This window comes from Odontesthes bonariensis, chromosome 7 (genome assembly GCF_027942865.1).
Source record: "Odontesthes bonariensis isolate fOdoBon6 chromosome 7, fOdoBon6.hap1, whole genome shotgun sequence".
Lineage (NCBI taxonomy): Eukaryota > Metazoa > Chordata > Actinopteri > Atheriniformes > Atherinopsidae > Odontesthes > Odontesthes bonariensis.
The window spans coordinates 20422768-20438658 of NC_134512.1; positions in this window are offsets into that span (position 1 = coordinate 20422768).

Genomic DNA, 15891 nt, shown 5'->3' on the forward strand with positions numbered 1-15891 from the left:
TTCAGTAACCCTGGTATTTTGTAATCACTCAAAAGCAGGGATACTGGAGCCTGGAGTTACCTCTGGGAAAAAGAGCAGCATTAGTTCTACTTTTACATATCAGTTCAATTGGTACTTAGTCATCATTAGTTGTCACTTGCTGTGACCTGTTTTGTGGCTGTGGTTTTGTGGCTGCGTCTTCCTGGTTCACTGAAGGTCTGTAATGTGATCTCACAACATGACAGAGGGTCACAGAGGCTGTGGCAGAGATGTCACCATAGTATGTAACTTTTTACACTTTTACACAGGAATTCAGCAATGTAAGTGGTCAGTCATCTTTACTTTCTGTTGCCAGTGTTCAGATTACACTTACAAAATAACGAGCATCTCTACCATCTCTTGTGAGGTTCCAATATTTTACTACGGTGGTGCTTTGAGCTAACAGCTAAATACAGCTCACTAACATGCTCTCAATTTAGCAACCCATCGACTCTAGACTAATGACTGTGACTTAGAATAAACAGCCCATATTTCTGGGCTTCCTGTGTTGTCATCAAACATCTGGATAACAAATTTGTGGGCCCGAAGCTCCTGATCTGTGTGCTGGTTATTGGTTGATTGCAAATTAATTTATCAAAGCTATGCAACAGTTAAATCACTGTCACATGACAGCCCATGGTTTCAAGATTCTGTTTTTGACTAATCTGGTTGCCGTGTTTTTCCACATGGCTGTTTTCTAGTGGGATTCAAAGCCAACACAAACATGATTGGTCAACACTACCTAATCAACAGCCTTATAACAAATGGAAAGCTAAATATTTCCGCAGCAGTTATCATACTTTGTTATTTTGCATCCCTGCACCCCAGCTTAAAGTTTATAAGACAAGTTCAAGTTTGTCAACTGCACACTGATGAATGTGTGAGCTGAGCATGACATCCAGTGTTCCAGTTGCAAGCACTGACTGGGCTAGCTATTGTTAGCAGTAGAAGTTGATGACAATACATTACACAGTGTTTCGTGCATCTAAACACCATAGCAATATCTTGAAAGACATAGATACATAAGATACTATGTGTTCGTTTAAGACACAGACTGACAGAAGTGCTAATAAACGGTTTATTACCGCAACTATCACCATATGTTATGCAAGGTGCAGCCATGTTGGGTTTTTTGAGGTTTGGGTTGGTGAGGTTCCTCTGAGTTTTCCAAGTCAGAATTGCAACTTTGGGGACATTCCACTGGATTATTCCAACAGTAATCTTGAAAATTTAGTCTCCCAGGTACAAATGGAACGTGCTATTATGGCAGCTTTCCAGTGCTCCAGTTGAAAATTCTTCTTGGATCTCAGAAAGTCTAACTTCCCATTTCAGATAGAACGCACCATCAGAACCAAACTGATTCAAAGTTTGCAGAATTATCTCCCTGAAAGACAGCAAAAAAGATCATATAATGTCAAAGTGTATCTAAAATCTGTGATAAATTAGATAAATAGTATTCTATTGTACTACTAGTCAGTTAAAACATATATACAGTAAAGTCCTCTGGAGATTATCATTACTCCAATGACAGATAGACAGACAGACAGACAGACAGATAGATAGATAGATAGATAGATAGATAGATAGATAGATAGATAGATAGATAGATAGATAGATAGATAGATAGATAGATTCTTATTGCACAAAGTGTCTTAATTTATAAATTGTCTCGTTGGTCAGCTAACTGATTCCTCCCTATCATCTGTCCTTCCGTTCTTCTGTTCCCCTTCCTTCCTCCCAATAGGAGGTGAACAATTCGATGGCCCGGGGGACAAAAGAGTTTTTCAGTCTGTTCGTCCTTATCTTTGGGAGGAGCAGCCTGTCGCTAAACGTGCTTCTCTGGTTGCTGATGACAGTCTGCAGAGAATGACTGGCATTGTCCAGAATGGCCAGCAGTTTGGTTTGTGTTCTTCTCTGTGCCACTGTCGCCAGCAAGTCCAGCTCCATGCTGACCACAGAACTGGTCCTCCTGATCAGTTTTTCCAGCCTGGATAGGTCTACCTTAGAAATGCTGCCACCCCAGCACACCACAGCGTAGGAGAGGACGCTGGCGACCACAGACTGGTAAAACATCCACAGGAGCTTCCTGCAGATGTTAAAAGATCCCAGTCTTCTCAGGAAATACAGTCTGATCTGGGCCTTCTTATACTTCTTTCCCAGTCCAGCTTGTTGCCAAGCCACAGCCTGAGGCATTTCTAGGTCTCCACGACCTCCACCTCCTCTCCCTCAATCAGGACTGGTCTCGTCCTTGGTATGGCCCTCCCAAAGTCTATGACCAGTTCCTTGGTCTTTAAGGTGTTGAGCTGCAGGTTGTTCATGTGAAACCAGACAATGTGATTAGTTGCAGCATTTATTTTTTGTGAAACTGTAGTGGGTTTCTCATTATACACAATGAAACACAAAATTTAAAAGACTTTTTTGTGTGAGAAATTATCTTTTTCCATTATTTTCTCACATTTTTTAAACCAAACAACCTAAATCATTCAGAAAAATCAATCCACAGATTGATTGATAATAAGTATTATTGTTAGTTGCACTTGTTTTTTGGTAGGATTGAATTAAATTATCCACTTTTGAATAACTCCCTTACACATTCATTCAGTCATTCAGAAAGATGGTTTACTGTAATTCTCAACATAAATCACACTTCTCTCCAGAACAAATATAAAATTCCACAATCTGCTAAATCTATCAGCCTTTGAGTTTAACACCAGACTGTTAGGGGAAATGGTAAACGTTGCTTTTGTACATGTCAGATAAAGCAGGATGAACAGCCATGAAGTCACACAGAATTAAAAGTTCCGTTTTCCCAAATCGCAAAGCCACAGAGCAGGGCACGGCTGCACAACCGCAAGACTATAACTCTTACACGCTCTATAAACCAATCACTTCCTGGATTGCCTCATTTTCAGGCAAGACTGTTTCATCTGTATGCGGAGAACAAATCTTGCGTTGTGAATTATACACTCGCTGACAAATCAGCTTATTCTTGAAAACTCAGTGGAAAGTGCGACACAAAAACTATTCCATGAGGGAGCAGTTACGCTCACAGAGTCACTGCTCTTCTGTGCACTTTCTGGAATCTAGTTTCAGACCCGTGAAATGAAATACCTACATGTGGGTGTGAACCAGACATTGCATCAGTGGGTGTCAAAACTGCACATCTGGGTGGGAAGTTGTTTAAGCTTAAGTTTCAAGAGGAAAGGCAGGGGTTAATGTGTGCTTCATCAAAGACTTGAATTACCTCAGCCCTCACTGTTTTACACATGGACAAACTCACATTTGGAGTCAACTAATTGATCACAAACTGGCTTTGATTATTATAAACATTAAAAAACATAGTGTTGAAGTGGATGCTTTTTACCCTACAGATCTGCTCCTCGAAACATTTCCATGTGATTTAGAAAGATGTGATTTTAAAGAGTGTGACATGGACTGACTGCTGTCGTTTGCAATTCACAAAATGTTGTAAAGTAAAATGTTGCTCAACCATTAATTTAGGGACATGCTGAATCCTGCATAAATTCCACGTTGTGAATAGTGGTACATCACGAGGCTCACATCTAGTTTACCAGAAGGCCAGCACTAAACGATAATCATGTCTATGTGTAACTTTTAGAAACAGCTATCTATATGTAACTGTAGGTCTGTCTAGTTGCTCCTCTTTTGATATTGTCCCATCATAATGAAGGCTGGAACATTTCAAGCTGATCTTGAAGTCTATGAGTAAGACAAATATACACAATAACATCTACAATTTCACTTTAACTTGAAAAATTCTGTTTGCTAATGAGTATAACAAGATGGAAAGATCCTGAACAATTATGATGATAAATTCTGCATCAGTATTAGACTTATTTTAATCCATTTGTTGAGTGCAAATATTAATTGTGCCACTTGAAGCCCGGAGTATCTTCATAGAAGAGTGTGTCATTCTTTCTCTATTCTGTACTCGTGTACATGCAGAATGTATTCAATTTTCTCTTTAAATCGTCAGTGGCCCATGCAGCCTGAACTGACGAATGGATAAGTGCCAGATCTTAAAACCAGTTGTAAAATTAACAACAATCTGGAAAGAGGGTAATATGGCAGCTAATATGTCTCTTAATCCTTGTTAAATGTGAGGTTGAGATTACCCTTATTAAAGTCAAGTTGTTTCATGGATTAAATCCCATTATTACAACCCACAACATGGATTCCAAAAAAGCACTCCTGTTTTAAGAGTCATGAAGACGCATTTAGCATGTTGGGGGAGCTTTACACTGTTGGCTGGCTTTGACAACAGTGTCCAGGCTGAAGTGTTGTGTTGAAACTGACTTTTTACATGGTGCCCACAACCATAGTGCCCTGTGCAATAGTGCTTAGAAATCGTGGATCTTGTAAATGTTGGGGTGGGGGGGTCTGTGCAGCATAGACACCATGAAGCAAAAGAGGAATAGCTGCCTCAGTCTATCTGTTTTACACTGAGAGCCAACACTCAACGGGCAGAGGAAACCATGAAAATTAACAAATTTGTTGCTAAGCTATTAGTGGCTTTTTGGCTGGCAATGCTAAAGATGGATCGCTTATCTGACTTTAATAGCTGGCACAGCAGCATTAGTGCTGAGCTGGAGCGAGGAGAAGAACAATACGGCACATTAGAAGAGCAGCCAGCACACACCACAAACTGCTCCAGACTTCTAATTAGCATTCATTAACAGTAGGGGAAAGTGCAATTATGGTCTTTAAGTAGTGCATTAGCTAATGTTGCTTTTTCACATGTCAGCAGATTTAAATAGGAGGAGTGTGCCGCCACATCAGAGCCAGTGCTTTGTGCTGACTGGAAGGTTTTGGTTGATGCTTGTGATGACCTTAAAATACTCTGCTGCTGTTTGTTTACTCTAGTTATTACTGCTAACAAGGCCACAGACTCAGTCAGACATGAATGACTGTTTGTTGCCACCACAACTGTTTGATGGCTTTGCCGTATGCATGGCAGCCACTACACCATTATCATGTTTTCATGTTGCTTTATAGAGTTGCTTGACAGACACAGAAGCTTTTGGTGTAATCTACAGCCTCTTTATAGACATCAGAAATATTTACATATCAAATTACAACAGTCTGATGAAATGAAATTGCACATTTCCAAAAAGTCAGACCATTGAAAAAAATGCAGCGAACCGCAAATCAGTTCAATCTGTAATTTGTTCAAAATTTCAACACTGGAAAAACACTGTATTAAAAAGAGACCTGATCCCTTATTAGAAAGGAGCACACTTTATTACTGCATCCACAAATGCAATTTTAAGTCTACAATGCAAAGGAGAAAAAAAAACATAGAGATGTCATAAATTATATAAATGATACCTTCTCTGGGTCTGAGCTTATTCAAAATGAACTGGGGCAAAGTGCAAAAAACTTTCCTGTGGTCTGACAGACAAAAATGGGAAATGCTCTCTGAAAATCATAGCAGCATTCTCCAGGCTCAAGGGGAGAGGAACCTTCCAGCTTGTAATCAGCACACAGTTCAAAAGCCTGGATCTAAAGAACAGCGCAACATAAATATATTTGAGGCAGGCAGTCAGAATTGTCGTGCGTGGTATTTCTCATATGAGGATTCTTTTAGGATATTGGCCTGGCAAAACATTTAAACATTAGATAGATGAGAATGAAAATAGAAAATATAGAAAATGTCATGAAATAGAAAGAGCTGCTCTGCATTTTTCAGAAACAGTGTCTGTTGTGCATGAGGTGCAGCATTAAGAACCCTGTCAAACTTGACAGTAAAGCAGCTTGCTATAACCACACGATTGTAGTGCTATGGCCTGTTTAAATAATAACCTGCCGCTCCCACTTCACACTTGCTCACGCTTCTGTCACAGTTGTCTAAACTTTAATAAATCTGCAATTATATTTTGACGAGGCAGAATGATTTGCGAAAGACATCCTCAACATAATTCAAACTATCCAATTCAAGAGACCTGCAATACAACCATGACAAGTTAAACATTAATTATAGGGATTTAAAGATATCTCTAACTTGACATATGACTTTTTAAGTGACAGTGCCAAAGAAAACCAGTTGTTACAGCCTGAATATTGGTGAGAAGTGCAAACATTCTTTAAAAATGAAGAAATCATAGGAAAATGAAGGGATGATTGAAATAGATCAATCTGGAAAAATTAATCTCTGGAAGGGGTGGGATGACTGAAGAATTTTATGCTTAATCTGAAATGCTGTGCATTTGGGTTCAATCCACCAAACACAAAAGCAGGTGTGAATGCAGTGATTCGTCTTCTGAAGCAGTTTCAAGGGGGGATTTAGGTGGTTTACAGTGGTGGACCAATCATAACTCCTCTGTACAATTATAACACTATTCTGTAAATCCAAGCTTTAGTGATCCAACATAGCATGATATAGCTCTTGCTTTGAGTGGAAATCAGATCTGCTTATTGAAACAATCAAACAAAACAGAAAAAAAAACATGTTGTCTCTTGTGGCAACAATTACAAGGCACTCCAGTTATTATTTGCTTTTTGTTCCTCATTTCTTTTTCCATGCAACTGATATTGCGTTTTTTGGCTCATTTTGCATTGTGCATGCAGAACATCTTTCTGAACACTGCCTCTGTGTTCTCCCTTTGAATCCAGCAGCAAAAATATTGTTGCTTGATGTGGCTGAGTTCGGGCTTGAACTTGGTTTTGCAACCGCTCTGCATTGGCGTTTTTCAAATACACCCCTACTGCACTGTTATAGCATTTAGATGCCACTTGGCTGCAGTCTGCAATAAGCAGAACAACCTGCGCTATGGGCTACGGGATTGAGATTTTATTGCTACTTTGGCTTTGTTCAAGTCTGAATAGACAAATATCTGTTTTGTAATGGAGTGAAACTAAGAGTTGAAAATAATGAACATTTTCCACTGTAGCTGTTGTCTGTGCTGTTCAGTTCTTTATTGTTCTTGGCACTTCATCCTCTTTGTGATGAAATTGGTTAAGAGCCTGTGGCTGAAAACAGTATTTCAAACAATAACCATTCTATCTACACATTGGATCATTTCCAAGGGCTGTGCGTCGTAAGTTTGTTGGAGAGCATCTGTGTTGACGAAATATAGCAAATTCATCATTCATCCGACTTATATGATGTGTCAAACATAGAGAGATGGCGGAAAATGTGAAAAAAATTGTGGCAGTCTTTGTTACATAGTATCATAATCACATTCAATATTTTTGAGTAAGTTCTCCCAATCTGATTTTGTGTTTTTAATAAATCAATGTATCTATTTGTTGTTGATCATCTGGGGAAATCTAAAGTTTACTTGTAATGCCTTGGGCTTGTCAGGCCCACATGTCTGGATCAGCAGACTTAGACAGATGCTTGTTGTGAAATTTGGCTACAGACACACGCCGATCATGGTGTGGAACAGATGCAGAAGTTTGACATGAATTTGTTTCACAGTCTCATGCAGATTAACGTGTGCTGTTGGATCAAACAGAGGGTGCTGCTGGCTGACTGATTTATAATTTCCTCTGACTTCATTACTGCAAATGAAGCAAAGCTGAAACAATATTCAGCTGCTCTGTGTAGTTAATACTTTTTTCAGGCACAAATATTCTCTATGCCTCTGCATGTTTTATGTTGGGAAATCATTGTGAATGGCCTTCAGAAATGCCTTCACTTTGAGCTTACTTATCCACACCACATTTACTGAATGGAAGGATTAATGTGGTCGTTGTGCAATCTGATAGTGACAATTTATAGCCAGGCCATTGATATTGGCAGCTGTCCGACCATGAATAAAGGGAAACAAAATCTCCTTCACAGAGCTGTCAGCAGGTCCAGGCTCGACTGCAGAGCCCTCTTTTTTTAATTTCGCACACCAAGGAATGAGAAAGGCTGAGCGCTGGAACGTCTAACAATAACATCCACGCAAGAGACAGGCCATAAAAGAAATGTCACTCTTGTCAAACACTCTTGTCACTGAGGCAAACGTAAGCAGAAGTTTGCCTTCTTCCGTTTTCTTATTATCTTTTTTATTATTACTGCAGTGGGCGGTCAAAGTTCACTTACAGAGCACTCTTAACCGTGTATCCTGTCACATACACACCCACCACAAGCATACACACATAACTCCTGTCTCTCCTAACACCAGCCCTGCTCTGTGTGCTCTGCTAATATTGACTCTCCTGACTAACACTGCCTCTATTGAGTCAAACACAGAACTGTTTGACTAGAATTAGAACATCATTGAGATAACAGCCGTCGACCTGTCCAGGCTGGTGCTTTGGTGCTAATGTTAAGCTGAGCAGGAGAACCACAGCCGATGAGAGAGCCGAGGGTGCAGAGGTGGACTTCACAACTTGGTCCCTGCTCAAATATTTTCTCGCTCCGGGACTTTTATCACCAGCACACAATAACAGCCACTTGTGAAATGTCTTCTTTGAAATCACACACAGAATTCTTGTTCCCTGTGGACATATGTGTATATGCCATTTCTGTCATTAAGCCCATTGAGTCCTTGAAGTTGTAAAACTGGCTCGTCCCTGGGACCATTGTGTAGTTTGTGTCACTGTGACGAAAAAACAAAGAGCTGTCATATTTCTTGGCTGCAGGAATAAAAGCTTGCATTTTGCACCCAAGCAGGTTTTTAATCTGAGTGCAGGTATTAAATTCTTATCGGTGGTTACACATTGCAGCCATAATGTTAACAGCTCCACCCAACCATAAAACACACACAAACACACAGATAAGAAAACTTACTCGACTATTCACCACATGCTGGCCTATTCAACTGCTTTGTAGATCTTTATCTCTATCTCTCACGTACGCATTTCAGAGACTGAGTCCGAAATCTCTCCTCATTTATTAACCTAACTTCTTTTTTCATTCCTCATTATTTATCTTGAGCGCTTGAATTTCATCTGTGTGTGTTTGTTGATTATATTGTGCCCTGAGGATTTGCTACAAGTAGCAAAAAAAGTAGCATAAACCCCCACTTCTAAAAAAAGTTGGGGTGCTGTGTAAAATACAAATAAGAACAGAATGTAGTGATTTGCAGATCTCAACGACCACTTATTCCCAATTGAAAACAGAAAACATATCAAATGTTGAAAGTGAGACATTTTACTATTTGATGGCAGCAACAGTCTGTAAACGTCTGGGAACTGAAGAGACGAGATGCCAGACTTTTAAGAGAGAAATGTTACACCATTCTCGTCTGATGTAGGATTCTAGCTGTTCGACTGGGTCTTCTTTATCGTATTTTGTATTTCATGATGCACCATATGTTCTCAGTTAGTGAAAGATCTGGACTGTAGGCAGTCAAACAAATAATGAGGCTCTATGTCTGATCCTTAGATGATTATCATCCAGAACTGGCTCCCACACAGTGGCTACAGATATACAGACAAATGACAAAATAAAGAAAACACCACCTTGTATTGTCTTAGTAAGGCACTGTTCTGCCAGAATAGCTCCAGTGTGCATTGGCACTGATTTCTACAAGTCCATAAAACTCTACTGGAGGGATGGAACACCACTCTTCCAAAATATATTCCCTCCTTTGGTGTTTTGATGGTGGAGAGCACTATCTTACATGTTGGTCAAAAATCTCCCAGAGATTATCAATTGGGTTGAGATCCAGTGACTATGAAGGCCGTATCATAGCTTTGATACTCATCTAAACATTCAGTGACCTCTTTGTTCTTTGTGGAAGGGAAATTGTCATCCACAGGACAGGTACCCACCGTGACTGGACAATCGCTGCTCAGGGGGTGTACAGTGAATGGTCAATTCAGCATTAAATCATGTTTCTGTTAGTCATCACTCACTGTATGTAACTAATACAGGTCAATGAGCCAAGCTATCTGGGTCAGTGGTAGGCCGTGTTTATTGACCACATGAAAGGGTAAGAGCTGAATCGCAGGCTGCTGCAGATGGCAGTGCAGCAATCTTTTCTGCTTATGTGGTTTCATTCTATCCCTGCAGGCCCCCATGGTATTTTGAATTGCCCAGGGTTATGTATTCACTCGGTCGTGTAAGCTAAATGAACCATCCATAATGTAAATGAGAAAGAAAAAGAGATTGAGAAAGAGACAGGGATGCAAATCTAGTGGTGCCCCTGGTGTTGCGAGGAAAGAGAAAGAGATGTCAGCATTTTCAAACATTTCACTTTCAAATGATCCAGAGCAGTGTGGATGGTCAAACTTTCCTGTTGCATATACAAGATGCAAAAAAATTCCAACAATTTGTGAATTCAGTAATCTAAAGCAAATAGCCGCTCATACAGAAGAAGCAGGAGTTCGCCAGTGCCTATAGCACTGAATTCCCACCCCCACCTCCCCATTCAGGAGTCAAGAAAGATATTTGCTAATAATAAATAACTTTCTGAGGACATGAGCTACCTTTTAAGTGCAGAAAAAGGAATTTGGGAAATTCTTTCCTTCTTGTTCAAGTCATAACACAAGGTAAACCCAGAACACCACCACTTCTGTATGCACTCCATCTCTTTGCAGTCAGTAATTACCAGGCATATTTGCACTTGGCACTGCCAACTATGATGCAAGTTATTTTGTGTCCTCCATGAGAAAGATTTCTTGGCATTTCTCTGCTTCCAAAATACTACAGCCAGTTTGATATTAGATAAATATTTGAGCTGGCATGCAACAAAGCGTATGTCAGATGAGCAAAAAGTACTGGCACTACGGATGCATTTAGCTGCTCAAAGGGAGGAAAAAGACTATTGAGAGGCATTGTCTGTTCTCCATTAGAATCCACTCAGTTGTTCTACAAACAGAGAGGATGCTAGCCAAACAAGCTTATTCAAGGGGGTTCTGTGTGGACCATGTTAGCTCAGCAAATCCAGCTCCACAAACATGCTTCAAAGAATCCTGCTATCTCCGCAGAGCCTTTGATGTGGGTATTGATCATGCAGCGGTCTGTGAGAAAAAGGGGGTGCAGTGAATGTTTAGTATTCTGTTCTGACTCAGATAGAATAGATAATAGCAAAAACATGCACTCCCATCACGCTGAGCTGTGCTCGGTTATGACAGCTGCACAACCATTTTCTATCTCTGAGGTGCATGCGATTAGAAGTAAAAGACAAGGGAAGGGCAATTCAGATCATTCACCCTGAGGACAGGTCACAGTGCGTTGGGTTTACCATAGCAAAGGAGCCACAGCACTGCAGAATCCAAATACAGTCAAAGCATCAGTTGACAGAGAGGCACACCATAGTACTCCTCGTCAACCTACTTGTAAAAGCAGTAATACATTCACATTTTTAACATCTCCTCGTTGTCGGGAGGAAAACAAGTACAACAACTTTTTTTTTGTTGCTGTTGGTCTTGGTGTCACGTTAGGATGGCAATGAAAGAAAAGCAAACAAAGCTAACACTTCCAGAATCACACAGTCACGCTGCATGGTACAGAAAGGCAAACAAAGTCTGTTCTTCTTAGCATGCTGAAACAACCACCCACAGCCGTGCTCCTGTCTCACACTGAGACCATTAGTCACAATGATTTCTCTGCCAGCTGTCCTGGTGTTTGCTTTAGCTAGCCTCACAGGCAGTTTGAGCCTCGTATGAATCCTCACTTCAGTTTATTAGGTATGCAGTGAATCATTAGAGTCCAGGAAGAACAATCAAGATGGGCTCCTCAGGTAATGTTCAGTTTTTGTGCACTGATAATCTCATTCTTTAAGCCAAATCAAATTAATTAACTAACTTTCTTAAAGGTTATTAAAGAGGGATTTTGTAACTCTGGTAGTAATATGATCACCACAAGGGAGCAGAGTTTTACCAGAGATGGTGTATGTTTCCTTTCCAATTTGAGATACATTTTTCCAGCCTACCCAGTGACAATAAGAGGTTAAACAAAAAAACAAAAAAAACTTTATCGCTGGCTCTGTTGTCTGTTGAATACAACCGTCTCCTTTCTTTTTTAATGAAAAATCATCAAGAAGAATACTTGACTGACAGTAAGATGAATATCTGCTATTCACAATTACACAGGTACCTTTACATGCTTACAGTTTAAACTATACCGTCAGTTTGGGTTTAACACAAATATGGCAGCAAAAATGTCAACTCTGAGGCCCTTTTTGTATGGGGAATGTGTTTTTTATTTGCCAGGAGCTTCTGCCATTGTTGTAAAAATGGTGTTTTTCACCAACAATCACTCAACTCCATGCTTAGTTTGATAGCCACAAGTTTGCTCATCCGCTGCTGCTTCCTCTTCTTGCTCTGTTGGTTCCAGAGCAGACAAGACACCCGGTGATTTATGTCCCATCTAGTGGTACAAAGTGGTATTACAGTAAAGTCAGGTCCGTCGTATATCTCAGCTACATAGTACATAGGCGTTTTTTATATAATGTCATTACTGCTATTTTCCAAGTCTTTTGATATCTGTAATTTAATTATTTTTCCAACTGAAAGCACCTTTAAATGTGAATGTGTAATTATCTACCATTCGAGAAGTGCAACGTGTTAGCTACTGCAGACTATTTTAAGATAAACTGCTGATGTGTGTGATCAAACAGGCTTTTGTGTTTGCTTTTGCGTAGGACTTTGCATTGGGGGACCTGACTGAGCTTTATGCAGATATGAAAATCATGTGGCACTATTCCACCCTCCTCCAAATGCCACCCATGATTGTTCACAGATAAGCTGGCTCCAGTGTGACTGATTTGCATGAAAGCATTGGCAGAACAAAGGTTTGAAATACCGATCTCATTTCTGCCGCAAACATGGACTCAGATATCAATTTAGTGACTTAATCAGTTAATTTCAACACACTTCTTTTTCTAAATTGAAGTTTGGAGATTCACGGGACAGAAAGAGAGTTGAATTATTCTCCACCACATCCAAACACTATTTTGTCCTCATACATCATCGTGCTTTGTACCATTGTCAGCACAGGATTTTTTGGCTTCTCCTCTCCTTTCATTTCATCAGCAAACTGCTCGAAGCGCTGCTTAAATAATCAGCCAACTGCACACAAAGCACGGTTCAGCTGCAGCGTTAACTAGATGAGATCAAGCACTTGTAAAAAAGCACTCAGACTTTTATGTGAAGGACACATTGTGGTTACAATGAAAGTGAGTCAACGGAAATCAGTCGTGGCATACTGTCACCACAGTGAGGACACAGCCAGCTAAAAGTGCAGCCAAGCCACATATACTGGGCAAGGAGAATACACTCAAGTGACAGCTGCAAGCACTTAGTTAGCCGCCAAGAACAAAGCCTGGAAGGAAAAACTCTTCAGCCCAATTTGGCAATATGAGACTACGCAACAATGGCTTCCAATATTTTCAATAAGAAATCAGACATGTCTGGAATTGCGGTTGTCAGCGGTCAGTTCTGTCTGTGTTGATGTGTAACCACAACAACATGCATGAGGACAAATGGATTCCTCTCAACAACCCCAGCTCTTAATGTTAACTTGAGGATAGTGACAGATGTATGCCTCATCTTTGTTGCTGCAATCAGCTGCATGAACTAAGAAAACCCATCAGCGAAATGTAGACTGTCTGAAAGTCTGAATGGAACAGCTTCGTCAAGTGAAGACTAAAGAGCCGAGATGGAAGACAAGGCAGCAGATGGGATGAGGTGTTATGGACCACTAACCACATGCACTTAAGGGTTAGAGCAATTATTTTCCAATGTGCTTCCAAACAGCTGAAAAACCTAAGTTAACCTCTGGGAGCCTGTGACTTTTTGACCCATCTGTTCATCACAGCCGCACCAACAGAAAACAGAGCGTGGGAGCTTTTACCTCTTACCTCTACTGTGCAAGTTACTATGCATTAGGTCCGAAAAGGGTGAAGCAGTGAAGTGAAACCTTTGAAAAAACAAAAGACAAACAAACAAAAAAAAAAAAACAGATGAGCCCTAGTGGCTGGGAGATGAGCCGAATGACAATTGACTGGCTGTCAACACTCATCTGCATTCACATATCTTTCTGGCCTGACACATTTAGCTGGCAGCCAGCCACAGCCTTGACATATGAAGACGTAGCTGAGAGACTCCGGTCAGACCTTTGGTTTTGCAAAGCTCTGCCTTTATGCTGTATTTACTCATGTCTCCCACTAAACTGACTTTAATTGTCAGGGACTGTTATGCTTGCCAGTAAAAGAGAGCAGAAACCCGTGTAATAGGTTGTGGTTTAAAGGACGGCTGTAGCTGTGATTGAGTCACTTGCCTCGACTTGCCCTTCAAATCTGCAATCATTCAACTGATGTGATACAGCTTGGGAAGCAAATGGAAACCATCATACCTCAGATGCTTCGTATGGCCAAGTATAGTGTGCTACTGGATGGAGTTACACTTTCATCACACCTATTTAAACTCATGTCCACTTATTGCTGCCTGATTCAGAACAGTGTGTTAATTATGGAAGCAGAGACAGGTCCTGTATCTGCAGCTTAAGACAAAATGACAAAAACAAAATGGTAAACATCTTTTGTAAAGCTGTTATGATGAATATTTTTAATACTAGCATTTGATTAAATGACTGCATCCTGTCGGATTCACTCTCACACTGTGCTTTACCTGCCCAGCAAACAAATAAATGACTAGCTAGTGAACAGTGTTTAGCATCCTCCCCCCCGGAGTTTGTAAGGAACAAAAACAGTAACAAAGAGAGAAGGCTTTTCAACTATTTTTGCAAATTCACCAAGACATGAATGCTGATGTGCACTGACCACAATCCACTGAATGTATGAACAGGCAGCCGTATGCCAAGTTCTTCATATGAACTTAAAAATAAACACGCATAAGTGAACAAAGGGGGGCTCAGAAGCTGTCAATGAATGCAGCTGCATATTATGAACGAGCAAATTATTCACAGATGATCTAAAACGTTAGGACCAACTCTGCCAACATTCTCTTGGTGTACGCTGCGTGTGCCACCGCAGCACTTAAGACATGCAAAGCCATGGACACAGCAAGACCTCTGGAAGCGCCCTGAAGCATCTGCGCTGAGATTTTGTCAGCAGATCCCTTAAGTCCTTTGAGTTGCAAGTTGGAGGCGCCGTGGATCCGTCGCTAGGTGTTTACTGCTGCTGACCATGAGCTCAAGCCAGTGTGTTCCTTGTCGAAGTTGCTCACACTAGCTCATTTTTCCCCATGTAAACAAGCTGTTTACGAGATCCAACTGAACACCTAATAAATCTTACACTGCGAATGCTGTTAGAGAATAACGAACATTGTTCTCTTCATCTGCATGTGATCATCTGGTTTGCAGGAAATAATTGCATGTAATGCAAATAAGTGGAAAACACTATTTTGATTTTCTGAATTATTAATGGCCCTGATCTGCATTATAGATTGGTGTGAAAATGATTTCATCCCAATGGTGCCAACAGCAGCTTAAGACCTCTTTATCAGAGTCATTCAAGCAAAGAGTCAATAAAACACTACAATTAGGACTGCTCTTTTAAAATCAGAGACAGTCTAATTGACTGTGTATTCAAGTAGAACAGCAGAATTCCCTCCAGCAAGTTTAATAACACTGATAAGCAGCATAATTCATAATCATAAGAGGCTTGAAGCTAAGAATTATGAAACGCAGAATTATGTATTCTTGCCTGACAGTTAGATGACCGGTGTTCTCTTTAACATTTGGTTTATGTGAATTTCAGGCCTTTATGTGTAGTTTAATTTATTTCCCTCAAGTGTCTCTTTGAAACTGTTGATCAGGGGGCTCAACAGGAGTTTCATAATAACATCTTTATAAAGCTCACACCACTTGGATGTGGAGGGCTTGCAGTGACAAGCTGGGGATAATAACATGGCACAGCACATCAAACAGAACCTGGTCAAAAAGCAAAGCACTCAATGTCTCATAGGAGTGAATTTAATGGCCACTGGTTGCTCTGGGCTCTTGACCCT